The sequence below is a fragment of the Balaenoptera ricei genome, chromosome 4 (genome assembly GCF_028023285.1).
Source record: "Balaenoptera ricei isolate mBalRic1 chromosome 4, mBalRic1.hap2, whole genome shotgun sequence".
In the NCBI taxonomy this organism is placed as follows: domain Eukaryota; kingdom Metazoa; phylum Chordata; class Mammalia; order Artiodactyla; family Balaenopteridae; genus Balaenoptera; species Balaenoptera ricei.
Genome location: NC_082642.1, coordinates 55,885,593 through 55,913,314, shown reverse-complemented (window position 1 = coordinate 55,913,314; position 27,722 = coordinate 55,885,593).

Below are 27,722 nucleotides of genomic sequence, written 5' to 3'. Positions count from 1 at the left end.
GTTTGACCTCAGTTTTTGTGTTTGTTATCACCAAACATGGTTCCCTGCAAAGAATGCTCTCCTGGTTTCCTGGACAACCTTTAAAACAGGATATTCAATGGTAAATCTTAAAATTATACAACTTAATCAGAACATAGCATACGGTCTCATCAGACATGTATGCCCACCCTATCCATCGACTTCCCACAATTCCCTTGTGATTAATTTGTAAGAGGAATTGATTAAAGAATAATGTTAAAATTCTTTTAGTTTGCCCTTACACACCTTTCCACACTCATGAGCTTATCTGATTCTCACAATAACATCATTAGGTGGCCAAAGGGGAGATGATTACCTTCATTGGGAGCTGAGGAAACTGATACTCAGAGGTTAAGTTACTCATGGCAATCATCAGTGGGCCAGGAATTGGTTTCCAATGCCCCACATCACCCTGTCTCTTTCCCAGTCTACCCCTGCCTGGATCCCTAATCTCCTTACTCCAACAGGACACCATGAGACCTTGATTCCCTTAAGGAAGGGTAAACTTATAGTCCCAAGGCCCCAGTAGTACAAAATTGACACATAGTTGAAAATGAATGCAAAGGAGAAAAGTTTGAATATGGGCAGTTGGAGGTTAGAGAGAGGGGTACCATGACACTACACATTTATATGATAAATGCCAACCCCTTCACCTATAAATTAATGTGTTTTTGCAAATATGTGCAAGGCAAATGTTGTGATGGTCTTATTGAGACTGGAGAACAGGGTGGGAGAAAAATCAATATAGAAATAATGTTCATGACATTATGTTGAGAAGGATTCTGAGAGCTCATCTAGGCTCGGTAAGAAATAGTGATTTGTTGGTTTGATAATGTCTGCCAATCGTGTGGCATGGCAATGGGTAGCCCGGATAATGTTCTAGAACAGTGGCTAAAAACCATGGTCCAGCTGACAGAATTTGGCCTGGAGACATGTTTTTGTTTGGGGAGCTCCGTGGTTCAAATATTTTTAAATTTGAAGACCTTTATATTCTCCAGATCTCCCACAGTCTGCACCACTCCCTATTTCTTATCCTTGACCTCCTGAAACTTTTACCGGCTCCTGAAGACATTTTGGTTTATGATCTTGAGCTGTAGGCTAGATTACTTGGTCTGGCATTGAAACCCTTCTGCAGCCTGAATCCTGCTGCGTTTACTGCCTTATTTCCCATTAATCCCTAACACAACCCTCTTCTCTGGCTTGACTTCTTCACTGTCCTATTTATTCATACAGAAGCCAGACTCCTGTTCCTCTCTAAATGATGATCTCTCAGCCACTCTTGAAGGCCAGGTTAAGCCCTATGTCTTCCATGAAACATTCTTAACCATTTCCTCTTATAAACAATTACAATATTCACTATTACAGTTTGTCTTTGTTCTTAATCTATACTATCTTGTAGCATTACTTAAATGTTTGCCATAATTTATATGTGCATTGTTTAAGTAACATTTTATATATATATATATATATATATTTATATACACACATACATAATTTGTCTTTACATACAGACTGTAAGATACTTAAAGAAATTTTACACTTTTCTGTGTCTGCTCTATACCTTGCATTTATAGTATATACTCAAAAAATGGTTGTAGAATGAATGATTAAAAAAACAAAAGGGTAAGTATGTAAGATAACATACCATCCTCTAGAAAGAGGGATTGAAGCACTATACAATATACTAATTCTCATAAATTTCAGTCTTACGTGCCAATTAAGAATATATATATTATAGATGTATATCACATTTTCCATAAGAACTACACCCAAAGTTAACAGATATAAACTCCAGTGTGCCAGGAACTTTCTTTATATAGAAGACCATAGCTTACTGAAGAAATGGTCTGATTTCACCTAGAATTCCTAGGAGATTTGCCTTGAGTGACTTTCAAAATATGCTCCTGAGGGCACCTGAGTGATAAAATATCTAAGATTTCTCATTTATTAAACTCAACTAAGGGCTAAGAATTTTTAAAAAATTGTATCATTTAATCCTCACAACTCTGCAAGATAGCTCTTTTTATCTCCAGTTTTGTAGGTAAGTAAACTGAGACCAAGATGAGTAACTTACTAAGGCCACAGAGTATTATGTGTCTTTCTGACCCAACACACAAATGGGGCCTTTGTGTACAGATGAAGTCTAAGACATAGTTGTCAAATGCATATTGATGAATGCTGATGTGAAGAGTCTAGATTCTTTCTTCTATATCTATATCAAAGAGAGTTCTGTCTCTAGTCTCAGAATATCCAATTCAGTTTCCTTCTTTGCCACATGCATAAGTAGTCTGGCAGATGGCCTCAACACACAGTTGTGTGAACAGAAAGTCCCTCACCCATGAAGACCCATGGAGGACCCAACTCACTGCTCCTGCTCTTAATGACAGAGTCAAGGGCTGACATGTTACTCTTCTTGGAAAAACCTTGAAATGATTTTCAATTGCCTTAAGATGATTAACAACCCTTTTTGGGGGGATTTCTTGACACACTTTTAAATATTAAAATTAAGAAAGAGGCATGTGGCCAGTTGAAAGTATTGAGTGGATTGTATCCACTGTCACTGAACTATTCACTTGATTGCCTTTCGCATTTGAGATGGTGGTTGAGACCTTCCCATTGCACTGTCTGTGCTTGTTTATATGCACAAAAGGCAGCATTCTCTCACGTTACGGGAAACATTATCTTGTCATTCTGTTCCACCTCTCTCTACTTGTTCCTTGAAAGCTGTACACTGCCCCACAATGTGACACACGACCCACTAAGCTTACCTGAAAGACACCATGATAACAGTATGTATGTATTATGTGTGTGTCTGTGTGTGTGTGTGTGTGTGTGTCTGCTTCAGCAAAAATAAATTTTAAATTTTAATAAAAGATGTGATAGCATACCCATGAGGGTTGGTGGCACCCTGATGTGCCCGGCACACCAGTTGCAAGGGCAAAGGTCAACATCCTGAGTCTGGTATTTAAAACTCTTCACAATTTGGGACCAACAGAACTTTCTCATCTTCCTCCAACTTCTCACCTTCACTTCCCCAAGGTCAGGTTAGATTGAGCCTAACCTTGTTCTTCACTTTTCACCCTCTGTGTCTGTGATGATTCTGTTTCCTCTGCATGGAATGTCCAGCCTCCTCATCTCTGAATATAAAAGCCAAGTGCTGCCTTCTCCAAGAAGTCATTCTTGAGTCTTTCCCCTCCTTCCTAGAGATTATCCCTCCCACCTCTCACTCTCTGTATGTAACTTGTTAGATTTCCCATCACTTTGTCTCTTGCATTAGACTTACTTGTAAATATATCCTAACTCCTTTATTAAATTGTAAGTGCTTTCAAGTGTGATCCATGGCTGACTATCTATTCTGCCTCACTCAGAGAAGAAATCAATCCACCTCATTTAAAATAATGGGAAGTTCTTTAAGGATACTCATTGTTCCTTGTTTTGTGTTTTTTGGGTTTTTGTTCAGGCAGAGCAATGAATTTTTCCTCGTTCATTTTGTATCAGCTGTTGTTTGTATCTTCTGTGGAGGTTGCCTGACAATGGTTCCTGTGCGTGCAAATGGCTTCTTGAGAACATTCTCTGACTGCAAGGGCATGCTTGGCCTGTGATGGCATGGGGCGCAGACTCAAAGTCCCGGGGCTTTAGCACACAGGGGTGACCTTCAGCACGTTAGGAGTAGGTGGATAAATGCCCTGGCTTCCTTCCCCCTTGGTGGGACAGTGCTCAAGTGTGTCCCACAGCCTCCCAGAGCATGCTCAGCAGGACTGAACTCCCCTAGGGCACAGCTGTACTGCTCGCTAAGGCTCCTGGCATTGCCCTTCCTCCCCTCCTGCTCACTTCACCAATCCCTCTCAGTCTTCCCAAATAAACTCATTGCTCCCAAGTTCTTGTCTCAGAGTCTGCAGTGGAGGACACAAACTAAGACAATTTCTATCCTCTCCCCACAGTCCTCTGGTAATCAGATCTGGGATTAGTCTATGGACCACAGTGAACCTAACTGACCAACAAAGAAACCGGCCTCATTATCTCCTGCAAATCCTGCAAGGTAGGACGTGTCCAGAATATACAAGAGACACAGCAGGGCTGTTAGAATCTAAGTTCACTGGAACTGTCAGAGCTGGTTGGGCTGTGGCCAAAGGGACTTCTCCTTGAAATTACTGCTGTTTTCAGTGTTGGAAAAGTGATTGGCTGCACTGAATGTCTTAAAAAATACACCTATTACTGTTTGGAAAATACAATAAAACCAGTTATCATAGTTTTAGGAGTTCTCAAACATGCTTGCTTGTAACCCTGAGGATTCCAGAGTCAGAATCTTATCTTAGCTCAAAATCGAATACCTGATCAGAAAGATTAATGTTCTTCACAGTAATGACATTTTTACCATTACAAAAAGAGCAATTTACTTTTCCAACTTCCTCTTTTTCACATCCTAGCCTGTCAGAGAAAATCACAGTCTCACACATGAAATATTTTCAAACCAGAGGTGGCAGGTTTATGGAAAATTACTCTGAATGTATTTGGGCTCAGACAAACTCTCCCAGCTCTATATTATTCATGATAAGCATGACTTCCAAGGCTTGGCTTTGTCAGATTTTCCTATTAATTGTTTTTTTTTTTTTTGAATAGATCTTTATTGGAGTATAATTGCTTCACAATACTGTGTTAGTTTCTGTTGTACAACAAAGTGAATCAGTCATATGCATACATATATCCCCATATCCCCTCCCTCTTGAGCCTCCCTCCCACCGTCCCTATCCCATGTCTCTAGGTCACCACAAAGTCTCCCTGGAGTGTGTGTTATTTTCTCATTTATAAAATCATAAGCCTTGGGATAATCCCTCATTAGATCAATAATATTCTCATCAAATGAATGTAATACTGCCCAAGTGAGGAATATTATAGATAACCGTGGTGGTGGAGTGTTATTCCTCTCACCTTGTGAGTTTGTCTCCTCACCTCCATCCATCCCCACACTCGCTCTGAAGGCAGCAGTTCTCACCTGGAGCAAAGCAACTGCCTCTTAGGCAGACCAGTGGCCCTCCCCCAATCTTCTGTGAACCACCCTCCATGTTGTCATGGCATCCAGCTCATGTAACTGCCCTGCTCTGAAATCACTGACAGTATTGATATATGGAGGAATTAAAAAAAAAACTCTACCCTGCATTCATTTCCCCCTCCCAGCAGAGCCCCTCTCTTTTCTTGCTGGGCCAGTACTCTTCCTTTTTGTGTGAAAAGCTGAAAAGTCCTCTGATGCTCTTCCCACAGCCATTTTCTCTCAGACCCAGGGACGATGGGGTGCTTAAGCTCACCAGTGCATCTATCCTTCTAGACCCTGGATCTTCAACATGAGATGGAGGACAGAAACAATGGTTGGAGCTCCCGTAACCTGACCAGACCTTTCCTGCTAGGGAACCATTCTTGATATTTCTCTCTCCTGGCCCTCTGGAGCTACTATTCTAAAAGCAATTCTTACCAGTCTCCAAGGTTGGTTCTCCAGCCTTCCCATAGACTTTGCAAGCTCCCAGTGTACATCTGTGAGTTTACTTGAGCTTAACATAGAGTATGTTTCTGTTGCTTACAAGCAAGGAATTCTGGCTGATGCAGCTCACTACTGCCTTAAGGATAAAGACTCATAATCTCAGTTCTTGCCTGTTCTCCTATTTTCACACCACGCTGTGGCCACACGAGCCTAATTATCACTCCCTGGACACAACACATAGCCACACAATTGTCCATGCTATTTCTTACTGGACCATCCGTCTCCCTCTTGAGAATCCTTACCGACCATTCATTGAAGTCTCACATACCTGGGTTCAGATCCCAACTCCGAACCCCAAAAGTTGCTTGGCTTTGTGCAAGTTACTTGAGCTTTCTAAGTTGACTCACCTATAAAATGGAAATAACAGTGCCTACTTTACAGGATGTCTGAGAAGGTACAATAAAGCCTAGGTACTCAATAAATGTTTGTTAAAAGAATAACCAAACAGGTTCAAGTTACCTCTAGCATCCTGATAAGAATAAATAATCCAAAAATGAAACATGTAGAGTCATTTAACGGTAATTAGTAGCACACATATTCCAAGGAATTATAAATATGCATGTGCGTGTTTGTATGTGTGTGTGTGTGTGCGTTTGTGTGTGTGTTGTTTCAAGACCCCTCTTTCAGTCAAAGTCTAGAAAAAAAAATTATGGGAAAGACTGGTTTTCTGGAACCAGTCCACATGATCTCACGTGTAACAAAAAATCTAAAAGTTCCTACCCTACAACCGGGGTGATTACGGTTCTCTGGACCCAGTCATACAAAGATAACTCTCTGGTCTCTTGAGAAAATAACCTATAGAGCTCTACAGTGTGCTACTCGGTCAGAAAGCTGTTCTCTAAAAAACAGAGATATATTACTTTCTCCATCAAAGTGAACTTTAGTTCCTAGTAAAGGAGCCATTAAGTTGAATGAGGAAGCTAACCCGCTTCAAACATCTCTGCTGAGTCAACCAAGTGAGCAATGGGGATTCCAGGAAAGGCTGGGTTGGTTTACGTGTGTGTCTACATATATAATAAGATAAAATTTCTAGCTTAATTACTCAGTGTAGTTGAATACAGTATAGCCATAGCCTATCTGTTTCAGGACAATGTGATGAATTAAGGGTGAGGAGATTCTTGAGATATTGGTAAAAGAAAGAGTGAATTCCAGTTCCAAATTTACCAAGATGGGCATGGCAAATTGCACAATAAAGTCACATCTTCACTTGTTGTCCCTCTTTCTTCAGACTCTAGGATATAAATCTTGGAGTCTGCAGAAACATACTCTTCCACTGGGCAGAAGACAAGGAAGTACAATTGCGTCATGGAGCAAAATTTTTGAGGGGCCACTCAGAAATGACTGGCGGAAGAGGAGTGGAACCCAGCTCCTTCTGTCCTAATTGTGAGTCCTTTGTGTGTGGGGGGGGAGGTGGATGGAGGGAGCTCTGGATTGAGGAACAGGTGACGTGGGTCCTAAGAGGGACTCTGCTGCTCAACTGTAGGGAGCTATTCAAGCCAAGGCTGGGCCCTAATCTTCCTTCCAGAAAATGAGGGGCTTTGGGGTGTGCTCAGAGTTTCTCAACTAGGCTTCTACAGCCCTAGGGTTCCAAAGAACCCCTCACGAGTAGGGAGGGAGGAGCTATGGACTTTGCCCCAGCCTCCTCCCCCCATCTCAATAACACAGGTCTGCATGTATAAGTTACATATATGGGCTTCCATGTAAGACTGTGCAGAACAAAACTGCAGCTAAATATTTAGGAAAATCCTGGTCTAGACAATTGTGAATGAGAACAAACGCTTATATATTGCTTACCACGTGCCAGGCTCTTTTCTAAGCACTTTACATACATCAGAGCATTTGATCCTCACAACAACCCCTATTAAGTACTATTATTATCCCCATTTTATAGTTTGAGACATTGAGCTATTAAGCAATTCACCCAAGTTCATAAAGATCATAAGTGGCAGAGCTGAACATATGAACTAAGGCAGTTTGGCTCCACATTTGGTGTTCATAATGCCTATGTTATATTACTTCTCCCCAACATCTTTCTATCTCAAAGATTCCATGATTCCAGTGTCAGAAACTTGGTCTCATTTTTAAATATAAATCTTCTCTTATAAAACTAATTTTGGTACCCAAAATACTCCCCACTAGGGGCTTTCTTGGATCAAGAATTCAGGCTTATGGCCCTTTCATTAAGGATGGGCAAGAGAATGACTTTGGATTCCCTTCACAGGAAGTAGACTTTTGAAAGACAAATAGGGATTAATTTTCCTCTTTCACTCTTTCCTTCCTTTTTCTCACATTTACTGACGATGTGCCACAGACCAGGAACCAAACGAAGCAGTGGAGATAAGGGAATTGAACTCACAGTTCCTGACACTAAGGACCTCAGAGTTTAGAGTGAAATAAAAATCTATAATTCACAGATTAAGTCCTGAGGCAGCCATAGGCCAGGATGACATGTCAATAAAGAAGAAGATAGGAAAGAATCCTACAGGAAGAACCTTTATATAATTGAGGATGATCACAGGAGGATTTAGCCAGATAGACAAAGTAGGAAAGGCTAACTCTGGCTAAAGGTAGAACACATTCAAAGGCATGCAGATGAGAGATAACACAGTATTCTTAGGGCTCTTCAAATAGTTAATGTGACTGGAAGCTATTGGATATCTGGGCTATCAATGAAGATGACTCAAGAGAAGAGCAAGGACCTGGTAAGGGAAGACGTTATATACTAAGGAGCTTGTATTTTGGAGTCTCATAAATTATAGTATGAACTTGGCAAAGGGCCACAGGAGATAAGGGTGGAAAATGATGAACAGTATTTCTATTACCAATCAATCAACAGTAATTGGATATATGGAATTCAAGGCTAAGATCTGGTGGGAGTTGGTCATTCTCACCATGGATCATTTTACATCATAGTTCCTTAGAAATGCTTAGAAAACAGATAAAGAACCCTAGAGATGGATGGCCCCATGAGACTCTTGGCACATGCCATATGTACTGACTGGAAGGTAAAATGACACACAGGCAGAGAAAATCTCCTTCCACTTTATCTGGCTCATAAACCCTACTGCTCACTTGCCCTCTCAGCATTTAATTCCCTTTGCAAATACCTTTCAGGTAACCTTGGGTCCCAACCATTCTTCATGTTCTATAATGTGGTTGAAATAGACTCTACCCTCCAAATTTAAGGTCCAATAAAATAACTGGAGTGTTCATTAGCTTTGCCAAAAATTAATTATTTTAGCCATTAATATGTGGAAAAAGAAAGCTCAGGCAAGAAAAAGTACAAAGCTCCTCTAGTCCCGTTGATAAGGGAAAGGTAGGGAACTGTTATTGATCACTTACGATGGAGGCAGATTGTCTGCTAGATTCTCTCTAGGGGTTATTTCGCTTAATCCTCAAGGCAACCTGGTGAGGTAGCCATTCTTCTCATTTTACAGATGAGAAAAACTCCAGTGCAAAGAAGTAATTGTCACTCAAGTCGGTGCTGAAGGGATCCGAGCCCAGTTCTGCTTGACTGCAATGTCTGTGCTGCTACTCTCCACACACAGTTCATCTTAAAAGTTTGGAAAAGGTTAAAGAAATTCTGTGCAAGAATGTGCATGGGTGTGTGGAAAATTCCAGCACTATTATTTGGATACCAGTGCTGATTGAATCACTTATAATATTGAGGGGTTACTTAAGATGACTACACTTGTAGAGGATTTCTAGCAGCTTTCGCTTCTCTATCATTTTCCAGCTGAAGCTTTCAGGCAGGGCTGTCAGATTCCATCAGTTAAGACACAAGCTTAGGCGGCTTTTATCATGCAAACAGGACTAATATGTTCTTCTTCCTTTTGGCCTGGCTGTCTGTATCTCCTGCGGGGTGATATGACTCAATAAACTTGGCTCTTAAAGAAATTGAGTTAGATTTAGGAAATTATTACACCCTCACCTCCCCTCGAATATCTCCAAGGATTTTTGAGGCTGATATGAGAGAAACTCGCACCTGCTTGGTGTGAGGAGAGGCACACATTCAGTCTGGGGAGACGACATCACCTAATGTGTGACATTTCTGAGAGCATAACTGAACACAAACACGGCCTTCTTACTAGCATGTTTCAAATATATAACAAGATCAAGACTACATTTACATGCATAATGTCTGAAATAATGTACCTTCTGTTATGAATGAACCTTGAAATTCTGAGCTGCCCTAAGGCAAAGTTTTTCACCTGCCTTTCTCGCTTCGCATTTAATCTTTCTGAAGATCCCAGAAGTGCAAGGGAACACTCTAAAACAAGAGCTTGCGTGCCAGCACCTGTAGTCAGAAAACTGACAACTATGATGGCAACGATCTCAAGGTTCCCCAAGGGGGCTAGTATTTGTCACTGTAGGTGCAGGGGGAAGTATTTGGGGCTTGTTTTGAGTGTTTTAAACCAATCACATCAAGATATGATTGTCTTGATAGCAGAGCTGTGTAAAGTGGTGATAATATCTATTCTTCTGTCAACGGACACAGGTTATTTCTATATCTTGGCTATTGTAGATAGTGCTGCAATGGACATGGAGTGACGATGTCTCTTTGAGATCCTGATTTCAATTCTTTTGGATATATACCCAGAAGTGGGATTACTGGATCATACGGTAGTTCTATTTTTAATTTTCTGAGGAATCTTCACACTGTTTTCCATAGTGGCTGAACCAATTTGTAGGTTTGAAGTGATATCTCATAGTTTTGGTTTGTATTTCCTTGATAATGATGTTGAGCGTCTTTTCATATACTTGTTGGCCATTTGTATGTCTTCTTTGGAGAAATGTGTGTTCAAGTCTTTTGCCCAATTTTTAATCAGGTTATTATTACTTTTTTTGCTATTGAGTTGTAGGAATTCTATCATCAGATGAATGAAAAATATGGTAGATACATACAAGGAAATATTATTTCCTTCAAAAAAGGAAATCTTGCCATTTGTGACAATGTGGATGAACTCCAAGGACATGGATAAGAGAAATGTCTATCACAGAAGGAAAAATACTGCATGATTCTACCTATATGAGGTATCTAAAATAGTCAAACTCATAGAAATAGAGAGTAGACTGGTAGTTGACAGGGGCTGGGGTTAGGGGAAATGGGGAGTTGTTATTCATTCGGTATAAAGTTTTAGTTATTATGCTGGATGAATAAATTCTAGAGGTATGCTGTACAACATAGTGCCTATAGTAACAATACAGCATTGTACACTTCAAAACTGGTTGAGAGAGTAGGTCTCATGTTTAGTGTTCTTACCACAGGGGGAAAAAAGAGACAGAAGGAAACTCTGGGAGGTGTTGGATTTGTATGGTATCTTGATCGTGGTGATGGTATCATGAGTGTCAAATTATACACATTATATATGTGCAGTTTTTGTATATCAATTATTCCTCAATAAATCTGTTTTTATTTAAAAAGAGGTAATAATAACAGCTTACAAAAAACATCTACCTCAAATTCTTCCTGAAACTTAGCAGACTATAAACAAGTAAAATGAAAATAATATTGAATATTTCATTTAACCCTCAAAGCAAACTTGCTGGGTGTAATGATCTCTTATTTAAATGATGAGAACTCTGAAACTTGGAGAAGACATGTGACTTGCCAAAATCCAAGGCTACAACTAAAACCCAGACCTTTGGACTCCAAAGATTCTGTTCTAATGGAGCAAAGTGTGCAGAGTACAGGGGTGCATAGTAATTACACACAGAAGTGCAAGCTGATGGTGATCAGGCCTTGCTGTTCATGGTCTTGAATTAACTGATTCTAGAAAAGCAAAGTAGGATGAACTCTTTAGGACCATCCACTCTATCGCCACATTTTACAGATGGAGGACAGGATGGGGTTAGGGGACAGAGTACCAAAGAATACCTGCTCACACCTTCTTCTCAAGGTCAAGGGAAAGGAGAAGAGCAGGGGTAGTCCAAGAGCGTCAGACACTGTTCATTGACCACTGAAAATCCATTTCCAGCCTCCTTTAACTCTGCCACTTCTCTTTACAGAAGGTGCACAAACTAGACATGCAATTTGCCAGCCTCCCTTGAAGGTAGGGATGCTGTGTGGCCTCACCTTGGACAATGATATGTAAGGGAAAATCTGATGGGGAAGTTTGGGGAAAGATAACTTCTCCCTGTTAAAAGGAGAGAGGCACATGGAAGCCCCTCTGTGTCCTGTTTTGGAGATTATGGTGTGAGGATATGATGCCTGGAGCTTTGGTAGCCATCATGCTACCTTGCGGGGAAGGCCAATAGAATTGCTGCTAAACTAACCTATCACCCTGGCCTTGGGAAACTAGTGAACCATCTTCAGAACTATCTAATGCCAGACTTTCTATTACTTGGACAGTATGTGTCCTTAAGGCTTAAGCCACTTTGGATTTCTCAATATACAGTCTAATACAGGCTGACTGATGTGGAGAAGGAATCAGCAGACATTGTTCCTTGCCTTTCCTTCTTCTCTTTCAGTATCTTGGAGGGATCCAGGATTCTGGAAATGGCTCCACTGGATGGTGAACTCCATTAGGGCAAGGGCAGTGTCTGTTTTGGTCACTGCTGTATTCCTGTACCTAGCAGCATTCCTGGTACATAGTACATGCTTGACAAGTATTTTCTGATTAATTGAAATTAATCAATTACTCTCTCCACAAATATTTATTATGCACCCCTATTATATGCCAGGCACTAAGATAGATACTGGTGATAAAGAGGTAAATAAGACATGCCCTCTATCCTTAATATGCCAGCAGTTCAAGCGGGGGAGGCAGATATGGGCCACAATTGGGATGTAGTGTGAACAGTGCCATAACAGAGGAGTGCTGTAACTGTTACCCGAGAATGGAGTAACTAATGCTGCAGTGGGGGGCGGGGTGAGGATGAAGGAGTAACCTCTCCTCGCAGTCCCCGCTCTAATTTTCAGTCTTGGTGTTCAGTTCAAATATCAAATATTCATTCAACAGCCACTCTGTGCATGACATTATTCTTTGCAATAATTAATAGTCATCATAGAAATACAGCTTTATAGTGCTTATGGGGCACCAGGCACTGTTTTTTTGTGACTTACATATATTTATGTATTTCTTCTTCACAACAGCCCAATGAGGTAGGTACTGTTATTTTCTTCATTTTACAGATGGAGAAACTGAGGGAAAGATGAAGTTAACTTACACAGAGACTAAGCGGCAGAGCCAGAACTGAATCCAGGCTGTCTGGCTCTAGAAACCAGGTATTAGCCAGTATATGTAAGACATGTTCACTGTTTTCTAGATATTTCCAATCATTGGAGAAGACTAGAAATGGACGCTTTCATCCCTGCCCTGGTTCCTGCATTTGATCTGGACACACATTTTGCTGGATTTCAATTCTAGCCAAGAACACAGCATCAGCCATGCTCTTTCTTCCTCAGGCAGTTACCCCTTTCTTGCAAAGCATACAAATAACCTAAATCATGACGACACTGATTTCCACCTTTATTTTAAATGTGGTCAACAAAGGACCAAGCGTGGGGTTGGGCTGAGAAAGTCTTCTCTGTCTGTGGAAAATGAGTTTAAAGATACATTCCACTAAAGACATTTTTCCTTACAAAATTCGAGAAATGTGAAGTCTAATTACTTAGCTGTGCCAGATATGCTTTTTCAGCTTCTGCTAGACTTAGCTCAACACAAACTGTGCTTACCCTTGCATACACAATGAGTCTCATTAATTCCTTCTTTCTTCCAAGCTCACTGAAGGAACATGGAAACAAAACTGGGGGCAAATTCTTCTCTTTTTAATGTATCTGTGTTAGAAACTTCACCTCAAACCTGGTTCTTTCCACTCTTACAAGGCTGCCCTGCTCTGACCAGCTGGACAGACAAGGTCAGGAGTTACAGAAACTCTGTGACTAACAGTATTGTTTCTCCTGTGAAATACAACACAGAAGAGCACTCCCTGAGGAGATCTGCAAAGAAATGAAGTAACAAACGGAGCCATGGATGTGTCCACTCCCTCCCCTGTCATCTATCCATTCCGTTATCAATGCAAGCCCTCGCCTGTACTATCTGAGATATCACAGCAGATACCACTTAGTGATATTATGCTCAGAATTACACAGATCTTCTCAGGCACGTAGAGCAGAATAACATGACACGGTATGTAGACATTTCATTATTTTTCACACCTAATGAATCTCAGCTCATCTAAGTAAGTTAAACATTTCCAACGTGAGATTCCCCAAACTTCTGAACTGCATCCACCTCAGGTCCTAACCGCCAGTTGTAGTTTAAAAAGATGACCACAAATTCTTTGACACCCCTTTCTTTAAAAAGTAGAGCCCAATTTCCTTCTCCGTGAGTGTGGGCTCTACTTAGGGACTTACTTCTAGCAAAGAGAATGTGGTAGACACGAGAGTGTGTGACTTCCAAGTCTAGGTCATTAAAGGATTTGTAACTTCCTCCTGGTTCCCTTTCTCTCTCTCTCTCTCTCTCCCCCCCCCCCCTCCCTCCCTCCCTCCCAGATCACCTGCTCTGGGGAAGCCAGCTGCCATGCTGCCCTCTGAAGAGGTCCACGTGGAGTTCCTAAGCCTCCTGCCAACAACCAGCGCTAACTTACCAGGTGTGACAGTGAGCCACTTGGAGATGGGTCCTCAGCCCCAGGTAAGCCTTCAGTCCAACATATGGAGACCCTGAATCAGAACCACTTAGCCAAGTTACTCCTAGGTTCCTGATCCTCAGAAATCATGTGAGATGGCAAAGGTTCATTGTTTTAAGCTACTACCTGTTAGAATAACTTGTTATGTAAAAATAGAAAATTAATATACTGCCAGAACAAAAAGGTAGATGACCTAAAAAGGAATGACATCAGACTGACAGCAGACTTCTCATCAGCAATAGTAATGACTGAAGATAATAAAATATCTTGAGACACTCAATAAAAAGTCATTGCTTTTACCTACCCCTCCCAACATTAACTCCTCCACCTACATTTGAATGCAATCTTTCCTGCCTCTTCCTGGTTTTTGCTGCATCTGTAACTGCCATTTGAGTTTCAGTGTCTCTTTCCTTCTCTCTGTGACTTCTTACCTACAAACATATAAAAATCTCTTTATCTTAACACAGCAAAACAACCACCAACAAATGACACTCGCTATCCATCTGGCTTCCCCTCATTTTTCCACCTTCTCCTCTTCCTCCCCCTCAGCGACCTCTGCTCCTTCGCAAGCCACTCCCTTTTGAGGTCTACCTCAAGGCCCTCACACATACACTGAAACCACTCTCCCAAGCGTCACCCAACACTTCCTAACTGTCAAACCCCATGGCCTCTCAGACTTCACCATCCACAACCTTCAATGGCAACCAAAATTGGAAAACAGCCCCTTGTTCTGGGGGTGCCTGGCCCCCCACACCTGCCATGCTCACAGCTCAGCCCTGTCCGCTCTGCCACCTCACTACCCATCTTCTCCTACCTCCTTTAGTGGTTCTTCTAAATGCTGTTTTGTTTTCCTCCTTGAATCAAATGCTTTTCTCCTTGACCTCTCATTAAGCCTCTCTATAGGAGTCACTCAACACAGACCTCAAATTAGTCTTAAAATTCCCAGTCCCAAGGTAGATTCTCTCTACCTTGGCTTCGAATTCCACTTACCATCCCAGCTTTGAGTTCCCTCTTCATTTCCAGAATCTTAACATATCCTCTGTTTGCTTGGAGCACTGCTCTGTATTTCTGTTAAATGTGTTATTATTTGGGGACATTTCTATGTATTGTGGGAGCACTGGGGTGGAGCCCCTCCTGAGCAGTTCAGTCTACTCTATTGCAGACTATTCTCTTGGTCTATCTCATAATTTAGACATAAGCCTACTGACTAATCTCTTCTACTCTATGGATATTCCCCTAGGGCAGTGCTCTGTTTTATTCTTCTTAGGTAGCTTCTGTTATGGGGCTTTCACCCCAGCAGTGCTCGGATGGATAGAAAAAAAATCAAATATTAAGCATTTTAATTTCTCTTTTGAACAAACTTATCAAACCTGATAGCCGTTTATTTCCCTTCCTTAATTTTTTTTTTTCTATTCAATGCCCTAAGGAGCCTACAGTGCCCTTAATATGCACAAGAAAGTCCCAGGAAACCAGAGCAAGCTGCATGCATAGAACCAGAGCAGGATGTAGCCTCAGGAAGAATTCTTTTTTGTCTGATATAATTACTAGTTTTGATGACTTTCCTGGCTCCTGGTTTTACAAATGTAGGTTGTATCTAAAATTAAAGTAGATTACTCCATATTTATAAATCACAAACATAAAATGACAGAAAATTTCTACAGGCCTAGGCTTTTTCCTATTAGGAAACAATAACTTAAACCAAACTTGATTCATGGTTAATACCTGGATATAGACAACTAGAACTTACATGGGATACGTTTTTTTGTTTTTAAAGACAGAAAAAATTCATAACAAAAGGCTCATTTCTAATCACAAACATGTAAAGAAATAGACATCACTTTGTTTCTATATATTTACAAATTTAAATGTTATTTCACCCATGCTCTCTTTTCTAACCAATTTAAATTATTTTCTCTTTGGATTGGGAGGGGAAAAAAAAAAAACAGAATAACCACCTTAATAGCCTTTCTTGGTCCCATGTTAGAAAACATTTAGTGATTTTTTTCTTCTCAGGGTTCTTACACAGCTTTCCCAGGAGCTATGGCATCATTGATATTCATGAGCAACCACTGTGACAGTTTAGCAAACAAACCCGATGATAAATCCATCTTTCCTGTCATATGTGACAAAAATTCTTCAGAGGCTTTATTTATGCAATTTAGATCTGCAGGCTTAAAGTATGTGGTAATTTTATTTCACAAAAGCCCCAGGCATCAAAGTATTTAGTTTACACTCCTGGACCTCATCAAGGAAATGGCATAACCTGCTCTTGTGTTTATCTTTTTGCAAATGAGCGACATAAGATGGAGATGCCACCTGCTTCATGGTGGGGAGGAATGGTGGGAGAGCAGGAGGAGAAAGGTGGAGGATTAATTAGTTAATATCTATGAAGTATTTTGCAGATGGAGAGTGACATGCAAGTGTGAATTTTAATTACTGTTCCCTGCCCTCCTTGGCAGATACAAATAGGATAATTTCTTGGAACAAGAAGCAATGGTCTAACTTATCACATAGATGCTTTGGTTCTGGAGAGTGAAATTCTTTGTGGGTTTTGAGGTGATAGAAGTATCTATACCTCACCCTATTCCTCTATGGAAGAGACAAGGAAAGGTGTTGAGGACATGTAATTGAATTCTTCATGGCAGCAGAAGTGGAGGGCACTGTTTTGTAGCTCTCTTATGAAATCCTCAAGTTTATGGCTATCACTGGATTCTATTGCCTTCACATGTTCTTTTCTCCTTGATACATTGGTATGTTTTCCTTTTCAGAGAACAAACAGTCTACTTACAGAAAAGCATCAGAACCTGAAATTCCACTCTTAGGTATATAACTACCAGAATTACCTACATATTTCCACCATAATTCCATACACTAGAATGTGCATGGCAGCATTATTTGCAATAGTCTTTCTCTAGAAACTGTCCAAATTCCCATCAAGCATTGGAATGATACATAAACTGTAGTATATTCACACAGTGGATTCCTACACATCAATGAGAATGAATGATCGGTAACTAAATTTAGTGAAAAAAAAATGCCATCAACATAAAAAAATGGAAAGTCAACACAAAAGAATACAAACCATATGATTCCATTTATATAAAGAGCAAAAAAATATGGAGAACCAATGTATGCTGGTACTTACTAGCCAACATAGTGATTACCCTTGCTGGGTAGGTAGTGGTTGGAAGGAGTCACAGAGGGGTGCTTCTGAGCTTCTGACAATGTTCTGTTTCTGGATCTGGGTGTTGTTGCACAGGCATGTTCATGTCATGAAAACTCATTGAGCTGTTAGCTCATGTAAGCTTAAGCACTTTTCAAGAACAAATTTCAATGAAAGATTTTTTAAAGAATAATAATAATTAATCCACCAGTATTAGATTAGTTGGATTTCAAAGCAGCATGTGCCCTTTATTTCTGGCCTATAATTTGCTAGAAGTACCTGGCAAAAGTGATGTAAACTGGGAGACTTTTTGTGAAGTTAGAGGAGTTTTCTGAAAAATCTAAGTCAAAGGATAAGCAGGTAACACGCTCCCACTCTTTTCATCCCCTAGGTAGTAATCCAATGATGAAATTGAACAAGCCATACTCCGATTTCTGCTTGGCAAATTACTGTCCACACATGGTAGATAGAGAGCCATGCCAGATAAAAGGTCTACAGAATGTTTTTCCCAAGAAGATGCTGAGAATGACCCTGAGAGTTTAAATTTGGCAACTGAATAACAAAACATAATGCAACTCTCACCTAAATATATGGCATGCATTCTCAGAAGACAACTAGCATTGGAAAAACTTGTCTCCATGTAACACTCTTTCTGTCACAAGCCTCTCTTTGAAGTGTCATATGCTGATAAAATTCCAACATGACTTACTAGTACCCTTGAAGGGCTTTAGAGAAACATGCAGTGGACTTCAATGTGAACTTAATTTAAGGGGGTGGGTGGTGGCTGGTTAGGAATTCCTTATAAAAGCTGCAGTTCAGTAACTGAACTGGTGTATCTAATTTGGTTGTTTTGCTAGTATATATAATCTCAATCCCAAACTCCAGCAATTAAGAAAAATAGGCAAGTCAGTTTTTGTAAATGAGAGATAAAAGAATATATTTAGGTGTTCTTCTGTCACCTTTTCCAAATCAAAACTCTATCCTGGATATTTATCAAGTGAAGAGACCTGCCCTGGTATCATTAGACACATCCAATGACACATTGTTATGCATGTGTCACATATCAACCAATATGTAAAAAAATTTTAAACTTTAGTGGTTCTCCTTTTTTGTAGTATAATGTCATAGATTCCAAAAACAAAGAAACAGTGAAGCCACAGAATAAGATGTGGAACTGATCCCCAGAGTGTGACAGTCCTCTCCACAATACCCCAGATTTTGTTGTTGAGATCACTTATCCAAGAAATAGTTATTCAAATACTTGGGATTTTCAGACTTTAGGCACTGTTCTAGACTTTCGTGATGCAGTAATAGAGCAGACCCTGCCCTTTAGAAGCATATATTCCAGTCCGATAAGACACACAATCAACAATAAACTTAGTAAACAAGTATATAGCTGTTAGGAGATGACACAGCAGGGAAAGGGGTCTAGAGTATAGGGTTATGGTGGGAAGGGGGGCAATTTTTAATAGATTGGTCCAGATCTAATAGATTGGTCCATTAAGTTTCATCCTTAATGGACCTTATTGAGGTGAGAATTTCACTTAGATTGATGGGGTCCCTTTTTCAGCATAAGGTAGGTTTGTCTTAAGAAATGGCATGATCTACTACTGAACAAGTAATTGCTTCTATCTTAAAAGTTGTACACCATAAGGCCAGGATGACATGGAGTTATGTGATCTTCAAAGCAGGTATTGCCAATTGCCTACCATGACCATAAAAATGTCTCATCGAAACTTCTTGGTAACCAAGTGAACTGACTTGCTTCCTGGGGTTATCAAATTGAACCAATTACATTTAAAGGACATCTGCCAAAAAATAATGATCTCCATTTTTGAGTGGTTGATAATTATGCCATTGTTTCCAGTAGTAGTCAGATAGCAGGACAAATTGTCTCTTGAGAACTCTTCTAGTTCTGAACAATCAGGTCAAATCATCCATGAAGAAGAAATTTCCCTCCTATTTTCGATGGCCTAAATGGCAATCATCCACAAATATTCACATCATTAACTTATGAATTAAAAATTAGGAGGGATATACAATGAGACTTTAAGGTCACAATCTACCCTGTCCCTAACTTACTGACCACACTACTTTGTGCATCCTTTTACCTGATACTTCAATCTAAAGAGACTACTTACATATTTTCATACCCTTCGGAGTTTTCCCACTGTTCCTTTGTTCCAGCCATCCCACATGCCAGAGAGATCCCCCTTCTTTCCTAAGTTCTATCCTCATTTTAAAGCTTCATGATGATTTTCCTCTTTGTGAGGCTGTCTCTGAACCCTCACCCTCCCAGTCATCTCTTTAGATCTGCAGGCTTAAAGTATGTGGTAATTTTATTTCACAAAAGCCCCAGGCATCAAAGTATTTATTTTACACTCCTGGACCTCATCAAGGAATGAAGCATTTATATAGTGTCTGTACTATTTCTTGACACCAGACACAGACTGCCTTGTACAGTTAATTACGTTTTATATCTGTGTCCTATTTCCCTGGTGATATTGTAAGATACTCAAGGACTTTGCATTTCTGGGTCTTAGCCCAGATTCCTTCAGCTGTTAGGTGCTTAATAAATGCTGGGTGTAACTGAGGATCATGATAATGGCACTAGTGGAAATAACCAGTTTTCAGATGATAAGTAGGAATCCTAATCCTGGTCCTTAAATGGTCTCTGAACTGAGACACTGAGAGATTCTAGTTGTCCACTCATGTCACCAAATTTCCCATGCACAGGCAATGACAATTACACTATGACTGCAGCCTGGCTGACAGCACTTACAAAATATCATTGATATTAAGCCACAGAGCATTATCAGAGATGTGAAAATGAGAGGAATGGGCTCCCTAAGTCAGATAAAGTACTGTAGGAGAGAAAAATGAGGGAAAGTAACACCCACTCATTTATGGTCATGAAAGTCACATAAATAAAAGTACTAAGTACCACTACTGAGTGCAGACTGTGTGTCAGGCTGTGTGCTAGATGCTTCACACACAGTACTTCTAACCCTCACAAACAGCCCTGCAAGGTAGGAGCCATATTTCCATTTATAAGAGAGGAAAACAAGTGCAGAGAGGTGAACTGACTACCCTCAAGATCATGCAGCCAGTAGGAGGCATGTTGAGATTTTCATCTCAGGTTTGTGATGCTCTCTCCACTTAATAAAGGCCATATACAACAAGCCCACAGCTAACATCATACTCAACAGTGAAAATCTGCTTCCTGTAAGATAGGGAACAAGACAAGGATGCCCACTCTCATTGCTTTTATTCAACATGATATTGGAAGTGCTAACCACAGCCACCAGACGAGAAAAAGAAATAAAAGGAATCCAAATTGGAACGGAAAAAGTAAAACTGTCACTGTTTGCATATGACATGATACTATACATAGAAAATCCTAAAGGCGCCACCAAAAAGCTACTAGAACTTATCAATGCATTTGGTAAAGTTGCAGAATACAAAATAATCTACAGAAATTTGTTGTGTTTCTATACACTAACAATGAACTATCAGGAAGAGAAATTAAGAAAATAATCCCGGGGCTTCCCTGGTGGCGCAGTGGTTGAGAGTCTGCCTGCCAATGCAGGGGACACAGGTTCGAGCCCGGGTATGGGAAGATCCCACATGCCGCGGAGCAAATAGGCCCGTGAGCCACAATTGCTGAGCCTGCGCGTCTGGAGCCTGTGCTCCGCAACAAGAGAGGCCGCGATAGTGAGAGGCCCGCGCACCACAATGAAGAGTGGCCCCCACTTGCCGCAATTAGAGAAAGCCCTCACACAGAAACGAAGACCCAACACAGCCATAAATAAATAAATAACTAAAATTAAAAATTAAAAAAAAAAAAAAAAAAAAGAAAATAATCCCGGGCTTCCCTGGTGGTGCAGTGGTTAAGAATCTGCCTGCCAATGCAGGGGACACAGGTTCGAGCCCTGGTCTAGGAAGATCCCACATGCCGCGGAGCGACTAAGCCCGTGAACCACAATTACTGAGCCTGCGCATCTGGAGCCTGTGCTCCGCAATGGAAGAGGCCGCGATAGTGAGAGGCCCGTGCACCGTGATGAAGAGTGGCCCCCACTTGCCGCAACTGGAGAAAGCCCTCGCACAGAAACAAAGACCCAACACAGCCAAAAATAAAATATAAATAAATAAATTAATTAAAAAAAAAAAAAGAAAATAATCCCACTTACAATTGTATCCAAAAGGATGAAATATGTGGGAATAAATCTAACTAAGGAGGTAAAAGACCTCTACTCAGAAAAGTATGACACTGATGAAAGAAATAGCAGAATGCACAAACAGATGGAAAGATATACTGTGTTCATGGACTAGAAGAATTAATACTGTCAAAATGACTATAATATCCAAGGCAATCTACAGATTCAATGCAATTCCTATCAAAACTTCAAAGGCATTTTTCACAGAACTAGAACAAATAATTCTAAAATTTGTATGGAAACACAGAAGACCCCAAATAACCAATACAATCTGAGAAAGAACAAAGCTGGAGGAATCACACTTTTATTTCAAACTATACTACAAAGCCACAGTAATCAAAACTGTATGGCACTAGCATAAAAACAGACACATAGAACAATGGGAAAGAATAGAGAACCCAGAAATGAAACCACACTTACATAGGAAAATAATCTACAGCAAAAAATACACAATAAGGAAAAGAAAGCCTATCCAATAAATAGTGCTGGGAAAACTGGACAGGTACATGCAAAAGAATCACAAAAATCAACTCAAAATGGATTAAACATTTAAATGTAAGACCTGAAGCCACAAAACTTCTAGAAGAAAACAGGCAGTAAGTTCTTTGACATAAGCCTTAATAATATATATTTTTTGATATGTCTCATCAGGCAAGGGAAACAAAAGCAAAAATAAACAAATAGGACTACATGAAACCAAAAAGCTATTGCACAGTGAAGGCAACTACCAACAAGATGAAAAGGTCACCAACCGAATGGGAGAAGATATTTGCAAGTGATACATCTGATAAGGGGTTAATACCCAAAATATACAAAGAATTCATATAACTCAATAAAAACAACAACAACAACAACAAAACCCCCAAATAATTCAATTTAAAAATGGGCAGAGAATCTGAATAGACATTCTTCCAAAGAATACATATAGAGGGCCAACAGACATGGAAAGATTCACATCGCTAATCATCAGGGAAATGTAAATCAAAACCACAATGAGATATCACCTCATACCCATCAGAATGACTATTATCAAAAAGACAACAAATAACAAGTGTCAGTGAGGATGTGGAGAAAAGAGAACCCTCATGCCTTGTTGTCAGGAATGTAAACTGGTTCATCCACTACGGAACACAGTATGGAGATTCCTCAAAAAATTAAAAATAGAACTACCATATGGTCCAGCAATTTCACTCTTGGGTATTTATCTGAAGAAAACAAAAACACTAATTAGAAGAGATACATGCAAACCTATGTTCATTGCAGCATTAATTACAACAGCTCATATATGAAAGCAACCTAAGTGCCCACCAATAGATGAATCAATGATATGATATATATATATATATATATATATATATGTATATATATATGTATATATATATATACAGTGCAATATTACTCAGCCATAAAAAAGATGAAATCTTGCCATCTGTGACAGCATGGATGGGCCTAGAGGGTATTTTGCTAAGTGAAATAAATCAGACAGAGAAAGACACATACTGTATGATATCAAATGAACAAACATAACAAAACAGAAACAGAGTTACAGATACTGAAAACAAATAGCTTGTTGCCAGAGGGGAGGGTGTTGGGGGGAGGAAAGAAATAAGTGAGGGAGATTAAGAGGTACAAACATCCAGTTGCAAAATAAATTAGTCATGAGTATGAAATGTACAGTGTGGGGAATATAGTCAATAGCTACGTAATATCTTTGCATAATGACACATTCTAACAACTTATTGTGATGAACATTTTGAAGTGTATAGAAATATCAAATCACTATGTTGTGTAACAGGAACTAACACAATGTTGTAGGTCAATTATACTCAAAAGAAACCCAAACAAATAAACAAAATCATAGAAAAAGAGATCAGATTTGTGATTATGGCGGGTGGGGGAGAAGAGGGAGAGGGAATTGGATGAAGGGAGTCAAAACGTACAAACTTCCAGTTATAAGATAAACAAGTACTAGAGATGTAATGTACAACATGATACATATAATTAACACTGCTGTATGTTGTGTATGAAAGTTGTTCAGAGAATAAATCCTAAGAGTTCTCACCACAAGGAAAATTTTGTTATATTCCTTTAATTTTGTATGTATGTGAGATGATGAATATTCACTAAACTTATTATGATAATCATTTCATGACGTATGTAAGTCAAATCATTATGCTGTACACCTTAAACTTATACAGTGCTGTATGTCATTTATATCTCAATAAAACTGGAAGAGAAAAAAAAAAATGGTGTCATAGGTTCAAAAGAGCAACCCCCAATGCACAACCCTGTTTGAAGCCACTGCTCTTTGAAATCTGCTATCATCCCATTAGCCAGAGCAAGTGGTGTGTAGCTGAACCCAGTGTCAAAAGATGGAGCAGGTCAACTACCCATAGCAGGAGAGCACTGCAAATTTACAGGAAGGAGTGAAGAATTGGGGCCGTCATTGCAATCTGCCACACTATATAATTTGAGGAATCATACTCATTGATTGATCTTATTACTATCCAAGTATCTATCTATTTACCTATGCATTAACATAGATAGATATATATTGGTGCATTCTTAGAAAATTTCTATAAGGATGCCAAGAAAACTTAGAATAGTGGTTATCTCTTGGGAATGTAGGTTTGTAGAAGTAAGTGGGATAGATTTTAAAACCCAATTCCCAGCCTTCAGGACTGGGAATTTGCATGCTTATCATAAACAAATCTTAATTTTAAAATTTAAAAAATACTTTACTGAGGCATCAAAGCATATGAGATTCAGATTGATTGTGTGACTCTTCACATTTGGTGACTTTGAACCCCAAGTTCCCTCTGTCAATTCAGTCTCCCAAGCTCTGAATGACCCTCCAGATTCTTCAGGCCCCAGCTTGGGAGGAGCTTCTCTGGAGGAGGAAGAGCACATTACTGAGCAGGATAAATGACCCCCAAGACTTGTCTTGAAGAAATCCTGCCAGATGAGTAGACCAAGGAGACTGAAATATGACACGTTAACAGCCAGCACCCGGCTACTGTCTTGGCCTGAAATCCAACACCGAGCCTGTCTTCATTTTCAGCCACATACAGCTTGAAGTTGGCCAGAATCACTGTAGAGTTTCTATTTCTTAAATATGACTGTGTCTGGCTGCAATTTTCTGTCAGGGATCCATACTGGCCTTATGTAAAACTAAAGACTGCTTTCCCATGTAGAAACAACGGCACTAACCACATGTGAACAGATCATGTTGTCTGACGCAACCTCAGGTGTGTTACTGGTGTTCTGTGATTGTTATCTAATTTAATGCCCTGCCAAGGAACCCTACATTTCCACACTATATGTATGTGTCAGACGCCGAGATTGCACCATTAATAGCTTCCTGTTTTCAGTGGATTTTTCTACAATAGAAACACTAAATCAAGGTTTTAAATTTGGAAATCGATACAAATGTAAAACTTACTCAGGTATGTTGATGAATCATTGAATATTTGGGGGGTACCAGAAATTGAAAAAAGTCCAATTAAATGAGAAAATAATATTTATAGATTTTCTTCTAATAGAGTAAAAAAAGTCAAGATATTATAGACAACAAAAGGCAAGTTTGCTTATTCATTCAGCATGTATTTAAAAGCCTGTAATGTTCCAGACACTGTTGTAAGCTCTGGGAATATCACAGTAGTAATAAAAAAGATGCCTGCCTCTTAGACCTGATATTTTTCTGAGTGAAAACAGACAATAAACAAGAAACTAAATAAATAGATAGCTAAAATAATTTCAGATAGTGACAAATGCTATAAATAAAATGAGTCAGGGTAATAGGATGGGCAGTGATGGGTAAGGGTGGGATCATGATCTGAGATGGGGTAGTCAGAGGAGGCCTCTCTGGAGAGATCACATTTGCTCTGAGACCCAACTAATGAGAAAGCACCGGCCATGTGAAAATTTTGGGAAAGAAGGAACAGCTGATGCAAAGGTCCTGGGGGTCAGAGAATTTGGGGAGCTATTATGAAGGTCCAGGAATAGTAAATAAAGGGAGAGTGGTATGAAATAAGGTCAGAGAGATAGGAGGGGCTAGATCATGTGAAATAAGGTCAGAGAGATAGGAGGGGCTGGATCAGTTTCAGTCAAACTGAAATATCAGTTTGACTCTATTTGCCACTGGAAGGGTTTTAGCCCATTATAACCCCATCAACATCTTTCACTACTGAGAATATACCTGTAAAGCAAAACAAAACAAAACAAAAGTAGACCTTGGCATGTGCACTGAAAATATTGTTGTTCTTTCTTTTTAATAAGTTTATTATTGAAGTACATGTTTTCTTGAATTAATAATAAAAATATTTATTGAGTACTCACTATGTGCCAAATATTGTTCTAGGGGTTTTACATATTTTAATTTCAATATTTAATTTGTATATTTTTATTTAACCCTCAAAAATATCCTGCAATGTATATTTATCTGGTATTACAGAGGATGATGGAGTAATGCACCCAAAGTCACATTGCTATTAAGTGTCCAAACTGGTATTCAAGTTAAGTCTTTGAATCTACAGACTCTGTTCATTCTTCTTCACCATGCTGATGCCAAATCAATGGTTTCCTCATTCATTTGGGCTAATTCCTGTTCTGGTCTCAAAACCAATCAGTCCTCAATCACACAATTTAGCCAAGTTAGGTAGACATGGGCTATGACCATTTAAGAACAGCTAGCAATATTTGGGTCACTGTGTATTTACCTATACCTTCACAACTGGGTGGCACACATGCATTAGGGCTGGGAACAATAGACTGACATTGAAACCATAATGCACAGAAGGCTGGAAGAACTTGTGACCTGAACCCAACTGGGTCAGTTACCTGCTAATGTGAAAATATCAACATTCTCCAAAGGATTTAAATAAGACTCAGAGCCTCAAATGTTCAAAATATCGAGAACATAATCTAAAATTACTCAACACACACAAAAACATACACATACATGCAAAATCAGGAAAATCACAGCTCACCTGGGAAAAGACAATCAGTAGATGCCAATGACAACACAACACAGAAGTCAAAATTATCTGACAAAGACTTTAAAGAAATTTTCTTTAATCAGGAGCACTTCTGTATGTTACTTTAAATATAATTATACTATGAGGAACCAACAGTTAAAATTCTGGATTTATAGTTAATTTGGAGTCTTTAAACTGGATTAAATACATAGAGGTAGCCCAGAAAGAGTGCGGCTCTATACTCAAACAGCATCTCAACTCTGCCACTTCTTAGCCACTTCATCATGAAGTTTACTTTGCCTCTTTCATCCCTTGTTTCCTCATCCTTAAATGGAAGCTAACAGGGCTTGCCACATATACTTCTTGTGAGGTTTAGAGGTCATGTTAAGTCATTGCATAGTGCTGACATGCAGAATGGGGGCATTAATGCACATTTTCTCTCTCATCTCCCTACATTAGCTTGCCAATTGCTGCCAGTCCTGACCTTGAAATGGTGAGATTTTCATCTTATGCTGGAAAAGGGCAGTCATCTTTGGTGTCTACTTCATTTCTGAACCAAGAATAATAAAAAGGAAAATAAAATTTCTCCTTTAACCATGGTGTCATGCCACGGCATGGTTTCTCTGGGGTGTTGGTTTACATAAGGCCCAAGAACAGCAGGCAAAAGTCTTTTCTGATGCACCTTCCAGAGGCCAGAGGAAACGTTTGTTTCATGTTGGATGTATAGCCACGCTTCCTGATTAACTCCTCAGTTGATTTATGTGTTTAACCTTCTGATTCGTATTCAGTGTACGGAAAAATGTCAAATGTATTGCTTTGAGATGGATTTAGATTTTTAGTATTAAGAATGGAAAAGTTGAAGAAAGAAAGGAAAGGTTGAAGAAATTGTCCTTCACACCAACCTGATGAATATGACAATGGGGTCATGGAAGTTTAGAGCCAGAAGAGATCTGGGGAGGCACCCAGGTCAGTGCCCTCATTTTGTACTTGAGGGACCTGATGGCTAGAGAGAATATAATTTTCATGACTTGGAAAAAGATTGTTTATACAAATACCTTTTTAAAGTGCCTTTTTCCATAAAAGCATGTAGACATACTCAAGAATGAGGTCAGGGAATGTGTCGTGTTCTCTGCTACATCCCCAGCACCTAGAAGACCTCCTGGAACACTTGATGGGCTCTCAAT